Genomic DNA, 21,520 nt, shown 5'->3' on the forward strand with positions numbered 1-21,520 from the left:
CATGTACATATATACATATTTATATACATATATTTATAAAACTGAAGAAAGAGTGAAAGACAACTAGAATGATAGAAGGCTAGAGTCTATGCCAGATAGCAATTAATTGAAGGAATACCAGCTGTGACCCTCTGAAGAAAAAGGATTCAAGGGAGGATCTTTAAAATCTCCTTAATGATTATACATACATACACACACATAAACATACACATGTACATATACAAGTACAAATACATATACATATATATATACATACACACATGTACACATACCTTGATCTATATATCTAAGGAAAACCTTAAAAAAATTCAAATTGGGGAGCTGAGTCAAGATAGCGGAGTAGAAGCAGGACTTCTGCAGGGCTACTGCTCCCACCTCCTCCACTTCATGCAAAAAAAAAAAATGACTCTAAACAAACTTTGGAGCTACAGAGCCCACAAAATGACAGAAAGAAGCTAACCTCCTGCAGAAGAGTCAAGCAGGCTGGCAGGAAGGGGCCAGCACAGCACTCTGGGGGATGAGGCCAGCCCTGGGCAAGCCCAAGGTTTTAGCATCAGGGCAACCACAACCAGCCACTGGCTGTAGGGACTTCAGATCACCAGCAGCAGTGGAAGTTTCCAGAAAAAAGTGAGAGGTCAGTGAAGTGTGGACTTTGGGATCTGGTAGTTCAGGAGTGCAGTCGAGCATTTACCCCCTGGAGGGAGAAGCAGCTGAGGTGTAGTGTACATGCAGCCAATGCCATGTGGCAGCTTCAACTCCTGGTTTGCAGATTGTAAGGAGTCTAAGCAAACAGTCTGAGGGGCAATCGCTTTTGCTTTAACCTGCTTGGATCTGGATTGTGGTCTAAGGTGGAGGTCTTGGGGTGCATGAGCAGTTTGCCAGAGTGTGGGGAGGCACCAGAGAACCTACCCAATTAATAGCTTCAGCAGCTGAGGAAACCCAACAATTGGGACAAAGCTCCCTACTGTGGTAGCAGAGTTCGACTGTGGCAAAAAGCTCAAAAGTCAATTAATTGAGTGCAACATGAGCAAACAAGGGAACCAAGGCAGGCACAATAGTCCAACTTTGGACTCCTATTTTGGGGGCAAAAAGAATGAAAGCATGGAACAGGAACAAGATAATGAAGTCAGAATTCCTGCACCAAAAGCTTCCAAGAAAAGCGCAGGCTGGTTACTGGCCATAGACGCATGGAAGGATTTTCAAAACCAAGTAAGAGAAGTGGAGGAAAAAAATGGGAAGAGAAATGAGAATTATGCAAGAAAATTATGAAATGAGAGTCAATAACCTGACTGATGAAAATAACACCTTAAAAAATGGACTAATTCAAATGGCAAAAGAGACCCAAAAAGGCAATGAGGAGAAGAATGCCTTAAAAAGCCCAGTTTTGCAGATGGAAAAAGAATCTCAAAAGCTCACTGAAGAGAATCATTCCTTAGGAATTAGATTGGAGCAAATGGAAGCTAGTGACTTTATGAGAAATCAAGATGCTATTAAACAGATCCAACGAAATAAAATAAAATAGAAGGTAGTGTGAAATATCTCATTGGAAAAAACACGTACCTGGAAAATACATCCAGGAGAGATAATTTAAAAAATTATTGGATTACCTGAAAGCCATGATCAAAAAAGAACCTAGAAATTATCCTTCAAGAAATTTTCAAGGAAAATTACCCTGATGTTTTAGAAGCAGAAGGCAAAATAGAGGTTGAACGAATACAGTGATCAGCCTCCTGAAAAAGATCCCAAAAAGAAAACCCCTAGGAATATTATAGCAAGTTCCTAAATTCCCAGATCAAGGAGAAAATGTTACAAGCAGCCAGTAAGAAACAATTTGAATGTGGTGGAAACACAATCAGGATAACACAGGATCTGGCAGCTTCTACACTGATGCATCAAAGGGCTTGTAATATGATATTCCAGAGGTCAAAGGGGCTGGGATTAAAACCAAGAATCACCTACCCAGCAAAACTGAGTATAATGATTCAGGGAAAATATGGTCATACAATGGAATACAGAACTTTCAAGCATTCTTTTTTTTTAAGCAATCAGGGTTAAGTAACTTGCTCAAGGTTACACAGCCAGTTATTTCTGCGTGTGGTGCTGAGTACCTGAGACCAGATTTGATCCCCAGGTCATCCCGACACTGTAGCCGGTGCTCTTACTCACTGAGCCACCTGGCCGACTCACTTTCAAGCATTCTTGATGAAAAGCACAGAGTTGAATAGAAAATTAGACATTCAGAATCAAGAAGTAAGAGAAGCATGAGAAGGTAAACAGGGAAGAGAAATCATAAGGAACTTATCAAAGTTGAACTATGTAAATTCCTACATGGAAAAAAATTATAATTGTAACTCATTAGACTTTTCTCACTATGAGAATAATTGAAAGTAATAGAAATGTACATATATATGTATACATACATATATATGTCTATATAGGAGGGTATATGGGTATATGAATACATATGTGAGTGTGTGTATATATGTGTACAAGTATACATAGATAGAGGGCACAGACAATTTAATAGTAAAGGATGATACTTAAAAGGTGAAATTAAGAGGTGAGAGAGGAATATAATGAGAAGAGATGGGGAGAGACAGAATGGGTTAAACTATCTCATGTAGAAGATACAAGTGAAAATGGTTACAATGGAGGCAAAGAACAGGAATGCAAAAGGGAATCAGTCAAACTTATTCTCATTGAATTTGGCTTAGAGACAGAATGACATACACACTAAATAGGGTATCTCACCCTAAAGGAGAGTAGGGAGGAATGAGATTGGAGGGTGGATAATGGAAGATAGGACAGGCACGGGGTAGGGAAGTTGGAAGCACCCACTTTTGAAAAGGGGCAGGATCAATGTAAAGAATAGAACAAGTGGGAGGTGGGATAGGATGGAGGGATTATAATCATTTTTTTACAATATATCCACTATGGAAATGTTTTGCATAGCTACACATGTACAACCTATATTGAATTGCTCATCTTCCCAGTAAGGGTGGGTGAGAAGGGAGAAAGGGTATAAATCTGGAATTCAAAGTTTTAAAATCAAATATTTGAATATATATACTATTATTGATATTATTTTACATGTAACTGGGAAATAAGATATACAGGCACTGGGCATAGAGATCCCTCGTGCCCTACTGGACAATTGGAGGGGGCATGGGGGAAGATATGGGAGAGAGCAGATTGGAGGAGGTAATATCCAGTGGAATCACTATTTTGGGGTGGTGGTTAGGGGAAAAGTGGCAAAAAAAATTGTAACTCAAAATCTTGTGGAAATGAGTGCTGTAAAGTAGAAGTTAATAAAGCTTTTGATAAAAAAATAAAATATTGAAGTTGCCCCAATGTGGCTGTCTTGGTAGATTGACAATTCTGGCTCACTTCAGATTTTAAATAAAAGACTGTATATTGCTTGAAAAGATATATTGTGGAAATTTTGAAGTGTTCAAGTTGGATTAGATGATGTTTGAGATCCCTTCCAACTCTAAAAACCTGTAATATCTTTCCTATCAGGAAGCAGGAATTTGATTCAGTATCTATTTTTCTTTAGTTTTTCTATCCTAGTGTTTATATTGCACTTTTTGCCAGAAGAATGACCTTCCAAAAATATTATGAGGTTGTACTAATGAAATATTGCAGTGACCCACTTCAGGTGATCCCAGTAACCAAAAAACACAAAGAATATTTGATATAATATGGACATGGAGTCATATCCTTGATACATTTCAACTTCGGAAATTAAATTATATTTATGATATTTTCAACCTCTACTTAACTATCTACAATCTTCCCTCTTTTTCACCTGGTGACAGTATTTCTATCCTAAACTGTCATGAACCTATCCTGTGCACTATTAAGCTCTTATTGAATTTCAGCTCAGAGGGTACATTTCAGGGTAAGATGGAGTGATCCATAACCTGTCTGTAGTTTACAAAGCACTTTAGAGTCATATAAAGTGAAAAGTGCCCTATAAAAAGTTATTATCATTGTTCCTCTGACAATGTTGCCATGCCTCCTCATTATAATGTTGCCCACTTCTACTCCCTCCCATAACAGAAGAATTAGCAACTATAAAAAATGATCCAAAGAGCATTTCTGTGAAGGGATTTTTAAAGTATTATCTTATTTCTTACCATATGGGGAATTTCAGATGCAAAAATTTTCCCCTCCACCTTTAATCCCCATGAAATTGAAATTTGTATTAGGTTCCCTTCCATTTTCTCCCAAATATATTTCCCCTTGAAATCATCCTAAGTCAACCACAAATATAATCCTATTATATTAATTAGCCTTGGACTATGTGAATTTATATCACTTAATTTAATTTGGGGCCCTTTATTATCTCTTTTTTTTGTCTGACTTCTGCACAATTGATCAGATGAATCATACAAGCATTTGCTTTTCCATAAAAATGTTCATATCACTATATATTATTTCATCATGATTTAAAAGGAACCATGCTCCTTTTGTGTTGGAAGACCATAATCTTCCTAAATTAATTTCCATGTCTTTGGATAACCAAGAGCTGCCCTCCACTCTTAAAAATTGGCCATGTCATCCATGATTAAGGTGAAGCAATAGTACTTTTCCCTAGGGATTTAAATGTAGAGGTCTCAGACAGCACTTGAAGGCTTTTGACAGAGAATATTCAGATGTATTTAAATAGGAAGCTGGCAAACTTCAGGATAGGGATTCACTACTACTAAACCTTACTCCCATCCTTTCTGGTACCAACTTCCCACTTGTGTATTAGAGTGTTTCTTTCCAATGGAGTGGTGTTCTTGTGTGCCCTATGCTTTACACTACTTGCCCTAAGTATGTTTCTGGCATTTTAGTTCTCAATTTCACATGTGCAGGGACAATGACATGTTCCTTTTTTTAATGGAGTTTTTTATAAGGATAATGGGATCTGGAATGGTAGAAGGGAAACTTGACATTTGCTGGAAGGTTGTAAGGAAGAGAATGCAGGGGTGTTCTTGCAAGGATTTGACAACCAGTTCTCTGAGGATTGGGTAAATGTACTCAGATTGCATTTTAAGTTTAATATTCATTATTAATATTTTCTCCATCACTTTCTTACATCTAAACACCCAACGAAACAATAAATCAAGCCCAATTTATAGCATTTGCCAATTTTCCTTGTATAAATGCTCAAATTAAACATTCAACAATTGTTTTTTCTCAAGCCATCTCTAACTCACCCATTGATAAAAAGTCATGTTTAGTCCATGTCTCTGGATGAGTTTATTGAATTCAAAATAATTAGAATATGGAAATTTTTGTGAGATAGCTTTGCTTATTAAGAACAAAGTCATGATAGACAATTTAGGGGACAGAGTAGGGTAAATGTTGTAGCAAATATTTAGATAAAGAGTGATATCAGAGTATACTGAAAGCCACCCTGACCAGAAAAAATGAACCATTTCAGAAGTTCAGGAAATATATCACAAGTTTGGAACAGCCTTATCATATGGTCATGATTGAGGGAATTTATTTTAACACCAGCTAGAGTTCTCTCACTGCCAATATCAGAAAAGCTAATAAATTCATAACTTCTCTTCCAAAGGAGGAGGACCAGTAAATGGAAATCCTATTCTTGGTCTGTCTCTCATGAATAGGGAATAAGTGTTTGCTCTGGTGGGAATGAAGGGATCCATGGAGGGAAATGGTATTGTCTGATAGGGTTTGAACTGTCATAGAAATGAAGGATGCTTCAAAAAGACTTTTTTGTGGAGGTGGAGCTAAGATGGCAGAGTAGAGGCAAAATTCACCTGAATTCTTCCAAATTCCCTCTAAAAAATTTTAAAGTAATACCTCACAGCAAATTCTGGAGCAGTGAAACCAAAGGATGGTTAGGATGAAATAATTTTCCAACTCAAGACAATTTAGGAGGTTGTCAGGAAATGTCTGTCAAACTGGGGTGGTGGTCAGCCTCTAAGAGAAGTCTGAGTCACAGCGATGCAAGCAGGAGGCCTGGGCATGATTGTTTCATTAGCAGCATCCTCACATGCTCTCAGCCCACAGAAAATAAGGCAATTGATAAACTGATCAGAAAGAGATTGCATAAGGCCTTTTACTGGGTCTGAGCTCCTACCCTACTGAATTGCCCATGCACAGTTCTGGATCAAAGTCCCAGGTGTGATGGCAAGCAAAGAAGTAGTTAACACCTTGTTTCACCTATTTAATTAACACAGAAGTTGTTAACACCTTGTTTCGGTTCATGATTGTATCAAGTATTAAAATTCAGAACTTGTGAACCCTAGAACTTGTGAACTCCTGCAACAGGAAGGGGAGGAGTTAATGACGCTATATTAAGGAGAGGCCCAGGCTGGAGGAAACAGAACCGAGAAGGGAGCTCTTGTGGTGAAGGAGAAAACTTGTGGTACCCCGGCCCTCTTCCTTTGTCTGTTCTGTCTATGTTGATGTTTGTTATATTTGTACAGAAGCCCTGGGACCTTACTGGAATCCCTGAAAGAGGATTTTCTGGTTGTCTCTTTACAGAAGTTTTGGAGGAGGGTTTTGAACATCCTGGAACTTTAGTGATGATTGGTATTGACTTCTTGGACCTTGTTTGTGGGTCTTTGTTGATTCCTATGTTGATGATCTGTGTTGAGTTCTCAGACATTGTTAAAAGGTCAGAGCTGATTTCACAGGCAGATAGTGAATTGATGATGGTGCTGGAAACATGCATGAATGTTGTTTTGTCTCTGTTAAGCTTTGTCTTCCCAGAAAACAGTAATTGTAAAGGGCTTGAGGTGGACTGGACACTGTGAACTTCAATATGGAATGGGAACTGGATGAGGAACTGGACAAGAAACTGGGAGCTTCCTGCCTTTGAACCCAGTGAACAGTTGTGTAGATTCAGGCAGGAGCTGGGACCATGGAAGATGAAACATGGAAGCTGAGAGCCAGCCTCGAGTCAAGATGAAAAGATCTCTTCTTGGGTACCTGATGCTGACTGAGAAGATTATGATTTACTGTGACCTAGGGATGCATAACTTTGACCTTTGTACTTTGTGTCCATTAAAGAGGCAATCCTCCTTACAGATGATTGAATTAAGGACTTACTAAATGATTGAGTTACTAAATGAGTGTACTTTTTTTAAAACTATGTGGCCATTTTGGTGAAAACTATGTGGCCATTTTAGTGATAAGTTGTTATGTCATAACATTATGAATGATGTACTTTGATTTCTGTGAATGTTTTGCCTTAATTTACTGCTGAATAAATAAAGAGTTCACTATACTATGTAATCAGAACATTGAAGCTGTCCACAGCAACAGTCCTCTGGAAACCTGCTTGTGCTTGACTTTACACCAGGGAAAAGAGGAACACTAATGATTGTGACCCCAAGAGAGCAGAGGCCCTGATCACAGTTCCTAGGCATAGAGGAGAGTCAGCGATTGCTCATGAGAAAGAAGAGGGCCTGGTCTCAGTTCCAAGGCAGAAAAGAGCATTAGTGTTTGTGGCCCCAGGAGGGGGGGGGAATTGGGTTCAGTTCCAGGGTCAAAAACAGTGCCAGCATTTGTGGCTAATGGGGAACAAGAACACTTCTTGGGTAAAGACCAGAGCAGAAGTGACCTTTCCTCTCCTAAGATTATACCATATTGGAAGTACCAAGAACTTAAAGACCCACAGAACTAACTTTGAAAACTGAAACACACACACACACACACCAAGCAAACAAACAAAAGAAAACCCCTGAAGTTTGTGACAGTGCCCACTTTATCCAGGGATCAGACCCCAACTTTAACATAAAGTTAAAAATCAAGAAATTGGCTGAAAAATGAGCAAAAAACCTCCCTGAAAATAGAAAGTTACTATGGTGACAGAAAAGATCAAAACATAAATTCAGAAGGCAACGAGGTCAAAATTGCTACATCTAAAACCTGAAAGTAAAGTGTGAATTGGCCTTAATCCCAAAAATAATACATGGAAGAACTCAGAAGGGAATTTAAACATCAAATAAGAGCAGTGGAGGAAAAATTGGGTAAAGAAATGAGAGTGAAGCAAGAGGACAAAAAACATTGAAGATTAAAAAAAAAGAATTAGCTAAATGATAAAAGAGGCCACACAAATACTGAAGAAAAATAACACTTAAAAAAGGAAGTGGGGGGGAGGGGCTTGCTGCCATGATCACCAACTCTCTCTAGCCCCTGCACCTTGCTGAGGTGGTGTCCAAAGCCACATACTACACCAAAGATAACTTTTTTTCCGAAGTTGGGGAGGGATTCACAGTGTATAAAGGATCTTTGCTCACAAACACTATGAAATCAATACACAAAAGAAGACCAGATCCATGTTTTGGTTCCTAAAATCATGAGGAAAAAAACAAACAAACAACAACAACAAACAAATCAACAAGCAACAAAGAAAAGCCCTAGGACCCAACCCTCCCACCTCCTCCATCTACAGAATTTGCATTGGACTTACTGGATACCACCAGTAGTGCTTCTTTCTACTACCACCTCCTTTTTCAAAAGGATAAAAGCATCTTAGGGCAAATACACTCTGAGGAATATTATAAAAGAAGAGAGCCACATGAACAACAAACCCAAAAGAATACAAATGAAAAGGATCCAGGTATGGTGATCTAGGTTCAAATTTGACTCTGCTACTCTGTACCTGGGTGACTTAGGACAAAGTACTTCTGTCCACTGGGCCTGAGTTTCTTCATCTGAAAATGAGAGAGTTGGACTAGATTGCCTCTATGATCCCTTCCCACTCACAATAGGACATTTTGTGGATTTCTTTGGCATAGAAAACTCCAGTGAAGAAATTTCCCTAGCCAGCCCAAGTCAGCACCTGATTCTTCCACTTTGAGTCTCACTGCTCTGACAGCACTGGAAAATTAAGTGAATCGTCCAAGGTTGCCCCGCTCAGAGGTGTCTGAGTCAGGATTGGAATTTAGCTCTTCCTGACTCCAACTCCAGGGCTCTGTTCACTGTGTCTCCCAATTGCCTGGGAAAAGTAAAGTATTCCAAGAAATTTGGGGGTGTTACTAACAGCTGGGTGAATCAGGAAAGGCTTTGTGGAGAAGGTGGCATTTGAGCTGAACTTTTGCAAGAAGCCAAGGAAACTGAAGCAGTCAGGAGGGACTAAAATCCAGGCCTGGGAACAACTTCTGTGAAGGCCCAGAAATGAAAGCTGGACAATTGTGTCCACCAGACAGAAAGAAGACCAGTTAGGCTGGAAAGGGGACGTGTGAAGCAAAGCAATGAATACTCAGTTCCAAAAAGGTGGTGGGATGTTGGCTAGGGCCAAATGGAGGGGGGGACTTTAAGTTTCCAGCAGAGTCTATCCATGAACTCTGCCTTTTCTATTTCCAGATTGTTTCCTTTCTTCCTTTGTCACCCACCACTACTGGGAGGAAAAGCAATTCAATTTAGGTTATGCATGTGTAGTAACACAAAATATTTCCATAGTAGATATATTTTTTTCTTTTCTTTTTTTAAATTAAATATTATGTTTATTTTTAGTTTACATCATTTCCACAAGCTTTTGAGTTACAAATTTTCTCTCTGTCTTTCCCCTATCCACCACCCCAAACAGTGATCCCACTGTATACTCCCTCCCCCAATCTTCTCTCTCTTATAGCCTCCCTATTTCCCCCTTTAACTTTCTGGAAGGGCAAGATGGATCTCCATATACCAGTGCCTGTATATCTTATTTCCCAGCTCCATGTAAAATAACAATTATGTGTGTGTGTGTGTGTATGTCTGTCCGTGTATATATATAGCTTTTTGGAGGGCAATTGGGGTCAAGTGACTTGCCCAAGGTCACATGGCTAGTTTTTGTGTTAAGTGTGTGAGGCAGGATCTGAACTCAAGTCCTCCTGACCCCAGGGAAGGTGCTCTATTTGCTGTGCCAGCTAGCTGCCCCAATAATTATATATTTTTAAACCTTTGATTTTTTTAAACTTTGAATTCCAGATTCTTTACCTTCCTCCCTCATCACACATGCTTACTGGGAAGATAAAAAATTCAATATAGGTTGTACATGTGTGACTACATAAAACATTTCCATAGTGGATATATTGGACATATTTTCAAAGACTGACTATATTTACTTCCATCCTATCCTGCTCCCCACTTGTTCTGTTCTCTACTTTGACCCTGTCCCTTTTCAAAAGTGGGTGATTCTAACTACCCTCCACCCTAACCTGGCTTCACCTGCATCATCGCCCCTCTCATTCCCTTGTCCCCTACTCTCCAGTAGGGTGAGAAACCCTATTTAGTGTGTATGTCATTCCCTCCCTAAGCCAAATTCAATGAGTGTAAGGATAACCCATTCCCTTTTGCCTTCCTGTTTTTCCCCTCCATTGTAACCATTTTCCCTTGCCTCTTCTATGTAAGATAGTTTACCCCTCTGTCTCTCCCCATCCCATCTCATTATATTCCTCTTTCTCAATTTCACTGTTTAAGTATTATCCCTTCCTATTCAATTGGTCCTGTGCCCTCTGTCTATGTATACCTGTATACATATATACACACACTCACATATGTATTTATACACCCATATATCCTCCTACATAGACATATATATGTATGTATGTATGTATGTATACACACATTTATATTCCCTTCAACTATTCTCATACTGAGAAAACTTTTCTAAGTTACAATTGTTGTTTTTCCATGTAGGAATATAAATAGTTCAAATTTGATAAATTCCTTATGTTTTCTTTTCTCTGTTTACCTTTTCATGCTTCTCTTGTTTCTTGTATCTGAATGTCAAATTTTCTATTCAACTCTGGTTTTTTCATCAAGAATGTTAAAAGTCCTCTATTTCATTGAATGACTAAATTTCCCCCTGAAACATGATACTCAGTTTTGCTGGGTGGGTGTTTCTTGGTTTTAATCCCAGTTCCTTTGACCTCTGGAATATCATATACCAAGCCCTTTGATCCCTCAAAGTAGAAGCTGCCAGATCCTCTGTTATCCTGATTGTGTTTCCACAATATACAAATCGTTTCTTCTTGGCTGCTTGCAATATTTTCTCCTTGATCTGGGAATTCCAGAACCTGGCTATAATATTCCTAGGACTTTACTTTTGGGGATCTTTTTCAAGGGGTGATTGGTAGATTCTTTCAAACTCTATTTTGCCCTTTTATTATAAAACATCAGGAAAATTTTCCTTGTGAATTTCTTGAAGGTTGATTTCTAGGTTCTTTTTTTGATCATGGCTTTCAGGTCGGCCAATAATTTTTATATTATCTCTCCTGGATCTATTTCCCAGGTAAGTGGTTTTTCCAGTGAGATACTTCACATTGCCTTCTATTTCTTCATTTATTACAATCTGTTTTATAGTATCTTGATTTCTCATGAAGTCACTGGGTTCCATTTGCTCTAACCAGTTTTGAAGGAATTATTTTCTTCATTGAGTTTTTGAAATTCCTTTTCTATCTGACAAATTCAGCGTTGTAAGTCATTATTCTCCTCATTGGGATTTTGGGCCTCTTTTGCCATTTGAGTTAATCTATTTTTTTTAAGGTGTTATTTTCTTCAGTCAGGTTGTTGACCCTCTTTTCATGATTTTCTTGCATCATTCTCCTTTCTCTTTCCAATTTTTACTCCACTTCTCTTAATTGATCTTCAAAATCCTTTTTGAGCTCCTCCATGGCCTGTAACCAATACATATTTTTCTTGGAAGCTTGTGATGCAGGAGTTCTGACTTCTTTGTCTTCCTCCTGTTCCATGCTTTGCCCTTTTTTTTCCCCGAAAAAGAATGCCATTATCTATTTGTGCTTCCTCTGCTTGTTCATATTGACAATTACTTGACTTTTGAGCTATTTGATGTGGTAGAATTCTGCTTCCAGAGAAGAGAGCTTTGTCCCAAATCTCTGGGGTTTTTACAATTGTCCAAGGTCTGAGAAGGGCACCCTCTCTATAGCCACCACACTGGCGTACTGCCATTTCTCACCTCAGGACCACTGCCCAAGAATGAGCCCTAGATCCAAGTAGGCCAAAGCAAGAGCGATTCCCTTCTGAATGTTTGCTTTGCCACCCTAAGATCTGTAGGTCAGGAGCTTCTGAGGTAGGCATGTGGCAGATGCTGCATCTGCAGCTTCTGTGGCTCCACCACCTCTCACCCGGGTGCAGGGTCTGGACCACACCCTTCCTTTCCAACAGACTTTGGGACTAACCTTTTACCTTTTTTTGGCATTTATGGGTTGAAATGTCTGGAAACTGCCACAGTGATTCATTCTCTTGTCTGCTTTGGTCACTGCTGCCTACTTTGGGTCAAAAGTGTGTTGCTCATGCAGGACTGTACTCGGTTCCCAGTGTATTGCTAGTGAACCCTTCTGTTGGCCTTCCAGGCTGCCTTCAGTGGGAGATTTGTTTCTTTCTGTTACTTTGTGCATTACATAGCTCTAAAATAACAAAGATGAATTCTAATGCCTAGGGTGTCAGGAGGTGTTCAAGACCCCAGTGTGGCTTGCAGCCTGTCAGCACATTTGTTTTTGTAGAAAAATTTTCCTGACTGCTATGGGAGACAGTGGAATTCACTGTCCTCTCTATCTTGGAAATGTAACTAGAAGAGAATGATCATGTTCTAAACAGTCCTTAGATATTGAAAATGTCATGAGAAAATTTTCTGTAGCTTGCAGATGCAGATCAAATTTTATCATATGAGATATCATTACAAATTTTGTATGAAGAATTAGGATGAGTAGGGTGTGTCATCTATCATACTAATTTTTCACATCTCTCAAGATTCAGTAGAGAATAGTAATAGGAGTGAAACGTATACATCTGGTAACACAGAGACGTATCAAGAAAATGCAGATTCTACTGGACATCCCACATTTATGTGTCCCTTCTGTCTAGAAGTAAGTTTTATAAGACACCATTTATTGGATCACTGTAAAAATATTTACCTCTTTCAGAGAGTCCTTTGGAATGTCCTATTTGTTTGTCTCTTCCATTGGGAGAGCCTAAACAGGTTACTTGAAATTCTATTAGTCATCTAAATCAAAGATTTTAATTTGATGATGGAGAATTTGTGAATCTTCAGTTTAACGAGGAAACCATATCAAACTGCTGTTGATGACTCTTATCAAGTAACTTCTGAAGGTTGTAGTGATTTGTATCTTCTATTTGCAATCTCATCTTTGAGGGAAAAGTTATGTCAATTCATGTTTCAACAACCTGAAGTTTGTATTTATAAAATAGAAATTATTCTACTTTTTTTGTTTATATTGTAAAACAATTTAAAAATATTGCCTTTTCATCCTTAAAAATGGATGTTATAATATTACTTAAAATTCTAGAAAGGAAATTGGTGATGGTGAAAAATATAGTCTGCTGATATGCTGTACCTTATCTTTTTATGTTAATATTTCTTAAATTTCTCATTTCTCAACTTATATGTTTTGTATTTTTCCCACTTTGTTCACTGTATAGTAAACAATAGTAGCAATTTTTAAATGAATTAAATTAAACCTTTTTAAATCTAAGCCACTTTTTTTTACTATCAAAATGGAAATTTTGAGAATTAGATAGAAAGTCATCTTTTTGTGTGATTTGTTTTTGAAAATTAATCTTAAATTACATTTATAGATTTTAGCATTTTGAAGAGTAATGATATTTCTTTAGTAATATTAACAGGTAAAGAAAGGAAAGTGAATGTTACCATTCTATTTCCTTATGTCACAAACATGGAGCATTACATGTATATGTGATTTCCTTTTTGTAATTAAGAAGAAATTATATGCTATTATCAAAGGAAAAATGATCTCATTTTTATGGAAAATAATTAAAAGTGGAATGCCCCAAGTTAGAGATATTCCATGCTAATAAACAAGTATTTAAATGAGTTATATCCTCTTCCATGTATATAAGAAAATGTCATTTATTCATAAAGGCTAAGGTGTATGTTATATATTTTGACATTTTTGCAGATGACAAACACACACACATACACACTATTATCTGCTAGATAAGGAAAAAGGAAAATTTATTGTAGGCCAAAGGGTTTTTAATTTCACTAGTTAAATATTGTATGATCACCAAAATTTCCAAAAAAACACAACTCAGAAACTAAATGCCAAGTTGTCTAGTTGGTTGTGAATGTGTGTGTGTGTGTGTGTGTGTGTGTGTGTGTGTGTGTGTGTAAGGAAGGGAGGAGAGGGTGAGGTTACATGCATATGTATGTAGCACTCATGGTTTATGCCATAAGAAGGAGGTGAGATTAAAGTAATGAGAACAAATTCTTAAGTCAGAAACTCTGTCTCAGTACTTTGTAGTAAAAGGATTACCTTGTGCATTTTTTTTTAATTTTCACTTGTAGGAGTCAGTGCTTGTACATGTATCATAAATTATCTTGCACTGGAAAGCCTAAATCACAGGATTAGAATAAAGAGTGGACTCTGTCAGTTGTGGGCTGCTCAGTTTCTGGCACTTAAACATGATTGGAGATGTTAATAAGAAATGACCAAGCCATGTGGGTAGGTCAAAGAAGAACCATGAACTCCATTTATTGATTCTCAGGACAAGGTTTTTATAGAGCAATGAGACAAAGGAAGGGGACTCAAGTTTTCTTATCATTACCTTAGTCTGTTGGAAGTAGCACAGAATACATGCTTTGATAAGGATTTGTTCTCTAGGTGCCAGAGAGTCTTAGGAAAAGTCAGAGTACTCTTTTCATATGCAGTTACATTACAAAGGATGCTCTTGAGAGATGGCTTCAAGACCAGAAACCAAAGACACATCATTAAGTATATTTACAGAGGAACTGCCCACCTAAGAATTCAAATATTTTAGTTTTGAACAAGTAAAATCTTGGCTCAGAGCCTATTGGTCTCAGAACTCAAACACCATCCTTTTAAGTGTAACCCATTACAAAGAACGCAGGAGCTAACTTAACAAAAAGTCACATCTCAAATAGGACTTTGTTATTAAAGTCCACTATTATCGAGCTAATGATCTGAGTCCTGGATCAGGCCTCTTTGGCTTCCCACACTGATAATCCATGGCAATGTATACTGTTTATGCTATCTTAAAAAATAAAAGCAGAAAATTGAAACCTCTAAAGTAGTTTGTTGTTAACATACATACTGTTCACACACACACACACACACACACACAAATCTATTTTGGTTTTGTTAAAAACCTCAACATTAGCTTTTTCTAACTGAACGTTTCTTAGCTGAATTAATAAAGATGGTGATTTTGTAAGTGGTATTTTGTAAAAAAAAAAAATCATCAAACTAGAGTAACTCAATCAATAGGTATCTGCAATAATCACATAGGAAGCCATACATGTAAATGAGTATAGCCATTGTTCTGTCATTCCAAAGAGTGAAAGTTAACTTCATACTTGAATATTATAATAATGTCACTACCCTAGGAGGTTTTTTCAGGTAAAAAATCCATGGTTATGGAAAAAAAATTATAAGACTGGGAATAAAGGGACTGGAGTAATCATAAATCATCATTTCAGAATGCCTTCTATGTGCCAATTAATCAAGAAAGAACTGGGACTAATGGGTTTATAATATAAGTTCAAAATATAAACCTATCACAGTTTTTACTTGAATAGGGGAGAAGGGTACTGTTGATGCTCAAATTGAAATGCTTAAATTTTACCATACCACTTAGGAAAAACATTTCCTTCAACCAATTACATTTTATGTTGTAAAGTGTACTCTCTTGTCTTATATGTATTGATTTATTTTTCAATTAAAATCTTTTTTTAACATTCTAAAAGAAAAATAAATGGTGTTGGACAAATGGTGAAAGACAAAAGAGAAGGACTGCTTTAAGAGTAGAATTAGCCAAATGAGAAAAGGTACAAAAGTCCAATGAAGAAAATAATTCCTCAGAAACTAGAATTATATATGTAGAAGATAACGAATCCAGGAAACAAGCAAAATAAAAATAATAAAAAAAGAATAAAATGTGAAATATTTCATTGGAAAAATAACTGATCTGAAAATAAATCCAGAAGAGACAATTTAAAAATTAATGGATCACCTGAAACACATGATTAAAAAATAACTATACATAACCTTTCAATATATTATTAAGGAAAATTTCCCAATAGCCTGGAAGTAGAGCATAAAATAGAAATTCAAAGAATCCACCAGTTGCCACCTGAAAGAGATGTAAAAATGAAAACTCCCAGGAATATTATGGCCAAATCTCAGGAAACTCAGGTCAAAGAGGGGAAAAAAAAACACAATTGCAAGCAGTCAGAAATAAACTATTCCGATACCATGAAGCCATAGACAAGACAACAAAAGATTTAGCAGATGCCACATTAATAAAGTGCATAGCTTGGAATATGATATTCCAGAAGGCAAGATATCACAACCAAAAATAACCTATATGGCAAAAAAAAGAACTTTTAAGGGAAAATGGACATTTAATAAAATAGAGGATTTTCAGGCATTCCTGATAAAAAAGTTGAGAGCTGAATAGAAAATTTGACTTTCAAGATAAGCATAAAAAGATAAACGGGAAAGATAAATCATGAAAGATTCATAAAGTCTAAATGTTTTATATTCCCACATGGAAAGATGATACCTGTAATTCCTAAAAAAACTTTTTTTTAGGATCTAAATAATTGGAAAAATCTTTTTTTTAAGCAATTGGAGTTAAGTAACTTGCTCAAGATTACACAGACAGTTATTTCTTGGTGGGTGCTTAGTGTCTGAGGCCGGATTTGATCCCAGGTCAACCAGATTCTGGGGCTGGTGCTCTTACTCGCTGTGCTACCTGGCCACCCCAGGAAAAATCTTAATTACTTGTGAGTAGGCTTAGTCTATATTATCAAAATGACAGTTCCACCTAAATTAATTTACTTATTCAGCACCATACTAAAGCACCAAAATTATATTATATATATATATAGAAAAAATGATAAAACTATTCAAAAGGAAGGACCAAACCAAGAATGATAAGAGAATCAATGGAAAATAAAGTAGAAGGAAGTTGGCCTGGCAGTACCAAATCTCAAACCATATTACAAAATGGTAATCATATAAAGATCTGCTTCTGGCTAAGAAATAGAGTGGTATAACAATGAAATAGATTAGATTGACAATACAAAATAATAAATGATAATAATAATCTACTGTTTGATAAAATTAAAGAACCAAGATTATGGGGGGAAAGAGCCAAGCTTTTGGGGGGTAAAAACTATTTTAGGAAAATTACTGGGAAAACAGGTGGCAGAAACTACGTATAAAGCAATTATTACACCTTATAAATTCTAAATGGTTATATATTTGGACACAATAAATCATATCATAAGCAAATTAATGGAACATGGCAGAATTTGTCAGGTCTATGAATAAAGGAAGAATTCTTGACACAAAAAGGAAAAAAAAGAGAATTAGAGGATGTAAAATGCCTTTGTGATTGCATTAAATTAAAAAGTTTTACGCAAACAAAACCGATGTTGCCAAGATTAAGAGAAAAAAGGCAATTGTTGGAAAAATATAAAATAAAATATCTCTCATAAAGGCCTCATTTCTCAAATATGTAGAAAACTGCAAATCAAAACAACTCTGAGATACCACCTCATATCTATCAGATTGACTAATATAACAGAAAATGGAAATGAGAAAGGTTAGATATAATTTGCCAAAATTAGAGCACTAATACATTGTGGATTTGTGAAATAATTCAACCTATAGAGCAATTTGAAACTATGCTTAAAGGGCTATAAAACTGCATATACCCTTTCACACAATAATTCCACTCAATATGGCATATCAAAGAGATGAAATTAAATAAAGACACTGTGTGCATGTTTGTGTGTATACACATGTGTATGTATATGTATGCATATGTATATATACATGCACATATTTGTCTATGCATATATATGCATACATGTGATCACAAATATTACATATTAAATGATTAGGTAACATCTAAAAACTGTTTCTATTTGAATTCCAGAATAAAATATGAGAACAAGACAACAGCAAAAAATAATATTAGTAACAATAATAACAGCAACAACAATGCCAACAGCAGTAAAAAAAAATCAATACCTGATAAGTAAAAAACATTACAAAATTTCGCATTGTGTAAAAACTAGATAACACAAGCATATGCATGAGAAGAGATGTGACTACTACTGCCTTTTCCATTAATTATTCATGTAGGTTTAAACTAATCATATAAACTCTTGAGATGGCTTTCTCATCTGTTTGTGAAACATGGAGAATAATACCTGCCCAATCAACATCAGAAACTATTACCACTTTGTTAGAATTGTTCTATATCCAAACTGATCAATAGAGCAACAATTTCATGTGTTCAGTAAAGCAGTTTGCAAGTAATGATTAAAGTTTAAATTTATGGTACATACAAATAGGTATTCTGCTTGTCCTGCAACATAAGTTCCTTCCAGATTTGCAGGTATTATATAAAAATATGAAATAATAATGATGAAATTCATTGAAAAAATGCAGAACATGGCAGATGCTAAGCTGTTAAAGAAATCTTGTTCTTCCCCACAAGCAGCTGGTATTCTCTTACCAAACAGCTGGACTGTGACATGCCTCTCTCTTTAGCATTATGTGATATGTCTGCCACTACATATCCTGATTCCCTCTTCCATCTCCATTCAGTTTTAAAATTCAGATTGTTTCTATTTCTAAACTCTTCCCTGTTTCACCTGGAAGAGGTTTTTAACTTTTTCAATCCCTAGACCATTTTGGATAAAGACAAAACAATAGTCTCATAATTAAATGCAAATGTGTTTCACAAGTTGAACTTGATTGACCAAATATAGTCGCTAATGAGAGAAATCATTATCATCTAAAGATAGTTTATTCTCTTCCATTCTCCTCTTAATTTTAATTTTATTCATAGGTGATGGATCATAAATTTAGAGCTAGAACTGACTTCTAGTTTAGCACCCTCATTTTGCAGTTGAAGAAACAAAGGCTTATAAAGTTTAAGTGGTTTGCATTTGGTCATATACCATCAAAGGTGGGATGTGAATCCAATGCTTCCTGACTCCAGATACAATACTATAGCTTCACTAAATATGCCATAATGCCTCCATGGTTTCTTGAATTTTTTACTGTTTTTTGCTTCGAAATATACATGCCACCTCACAAACCACTCCTTCCTTTTATTATTTTTGCCTAAAAGTTTGCTTTAGGTCCTTTATCTTTTTTTTCTGTGTTAGGGACCCATTTGCCAGGCTAAGTCCATGAACATTTTTTTTAAAATAATATTTTAGATGAATAAAATAAAATCCATAGGATTATAAAGGAAATCAATTATATTAAAATACAGGTATCAAAATATTAAAATAAACAAGTTCATGGGCCCCAGGGTAATATCCCACTTAAAGTGAATTTTGACATATTGTATATACTCACCATCCTTAAAATCAGGAAGCAAAATGCCCTACTTTATTGCAGTTTTTTGAACCTATGGAAAAATACTTATAGGAACCACTTCAAGTACACTGTTAGGTTTATTTGGGCACTACAACTCTTTTAATGGGTACTCCAAGAAAACAGCTTACTTGGGACATCTATAAAATTTGCTTTTCTGAAGCTTAAAGAAATTCAAACTTAAGAAAAGTCATCGTTAAAAAAAAACCATAAATACTTTGCTAACAAAAGATATGTGTAGCTTTTAAATTTGGAATTTTACTGTCAAAGCACAGTGATTCAATTCTTGTCAAGGATATTTGAATATAATCTAAATGTATTAAAACACTTTGAAAATACTAATGAAAGCAGTTAATAACTACATACTCACAATCCAAATATTTTTTTATGTCTTTATCCATCTGAATAAAGGCACTACATGTCATTATTTTCTCTTATTGCCTTATTCCTTTATTATACTGCAAGGTGCACGAGCTCTGGACTCTGTTTCATCTCAAATTTGTATGTCCCTCTGCACGTAGCTTAGCACCTTATTTGAAAATGGTGTTTAATAAGCATGCAGAATAAAACCAAAATAGCTAAAAAGTTGCTTCAAATTGAAAGTGTCTTCTGTTAGATGTTAAGCACTATAATACAAATTAGTTCCAAAAGGGGCAAAAAAGGAAACTTTTAAAAAAGATTCAAACCAAAGTGAATTTCATCATCTATATTGAGTGAATATCACTTTCTTTAGAGTAAGGAGGCATGAGACTGATAAACATATCATACTTATTCTCACTTGTGAAATTGAAAATATGTTAATAGACAGATAATACCTGCTTGTTAATATGGAGGTCATTTGTGAATTAGCTATCTGTGAAGAGTTAGACCATTGACTTATTAGAAGAAAGCAGAAAATCAATACCAACACCAAGTTGGAAGAAATTGAATATTGTGTGTATAAAACATTATACTGAAGGAATTTTTTTAGCTATGTTCCAGGAAAAAGGAGGAGAGTTAGAATAGTAACTGGGTGGGCAAGAAGACTCTAGGCCAAACCTTTTGAATGGTTGGGAAGACCTGATTATGTTTATAGGCAAATGTTAAGTTAAATGACTTCCTCATAGTCACAGTGCTAATAGTGTCACAGATGCTATGTAAGCTTAGATCTTTCCTGACTACTCTGCTATAGATATAGTCTCTTCCATGTCCGAACAGAAAGGTTAATGTAAAGTTAGTCCTATAAATGTTTGCCAAATGAAACTAGGTCATTTTCTATACATTTGGAGTGTGAGGAATAGGTCTGTGGTTGGTGGAAATTATAGGGGAAAAACATTGGGAATAACTGCTTTGTGGGATGAGATAAGCAGTTGAGGGTAGAATATTCTTATTTAGGGTAGAATAGTATTGATCAGCAGTGAAAAACTAGATGAAGTATTTACGTGCAGCTTGTGCACTCTAAAATATTTGTACAAATCTATATTGAAGTACTCAAAGATTTTTTTTAATCAGTTCAGTGCTATAAACAACAACAAAAAAATACATACTAAGATTGTGATCTTCCAGGTTCAAGCGACATGTTACACCAGCACTGGGAATTCAGAGATGAAAAGACACTTGAATTTCTCCCTTTGGAAGCTCTCACTAAATCTTCATTTCAAGTTGCCACTATCTTCATGCTTCCACAAGTTTTACCTAGCTCAGAGCAGTGTGAGCTATAGAAGTAATTTACATTAAATTTACCAATTTATACCTTATCATGTTATGCTCTTACATATCTTTACCTTTTCTTTTTTTTGTGGAGTTGAATAATTTATTTATAATTGTGGCCAGAGTCCCACAATGTATAGTCTACCAGACCAGCCTCTGTCATAGAGCCTCTCCTCAAGCCACTCAACAGAGTACAAAGATTGCTGGGAGTGAGTCAGCCAACAGCTTCAGTGTAGGAGCAAAAGCAATAACGTGGCCCAAGCTGTCAAGCTCCCCAGAGAGGAAAGGGATAGAGAAGAAGGTACAAGAGGATGCTGTGAAGCCTGGAAGATGAGAGGCAGGTGGTCCTTGTACCAGGTGGGAAAAGGGATATTGAAAATGAAGGTACTGGTCTTGGGTTCTGCTGCTCTCCTTTATCTCCCTTGCCCCCCACAGCTCAAGAGGGACTAGCCTTA

At 36.3% G+C, this 21,520-nt stretch overlaps 1 pseudogene; it reads left to right on the forward strand.

The window, feature by feature from the left end:
* The first annotated feature begins 1,023 nt into the window (after nucleotides 1-1,023).
* On the forward strand, nucleotides 1,024-21,399 carry LOC138158330 (E3 ubiquitin-protein ligase RNF138-like; annotated as a pseudogene).
* The last annotated feature ends 121 nt before the right edge of the window (nucleotides 21,400-21,520 follow it).

Source organism: Petaurus breviceps, unplaced genomic scaffold (assembly GCF_028583685.1).
Source record: "Petaurus breviceps papuanus isolate PSGF00001 unplaced genomic scaffold, PetGlider_PUasm1.0 174, whole genome shotgun sequence".
NCBI classification, from domain to species: domain Eukaryota; kingdom Metazoa; phylum Chordata; class Mammalia; order Diprotodontia; family Petauridae; genus Petaurus; species Petaurus breviceps.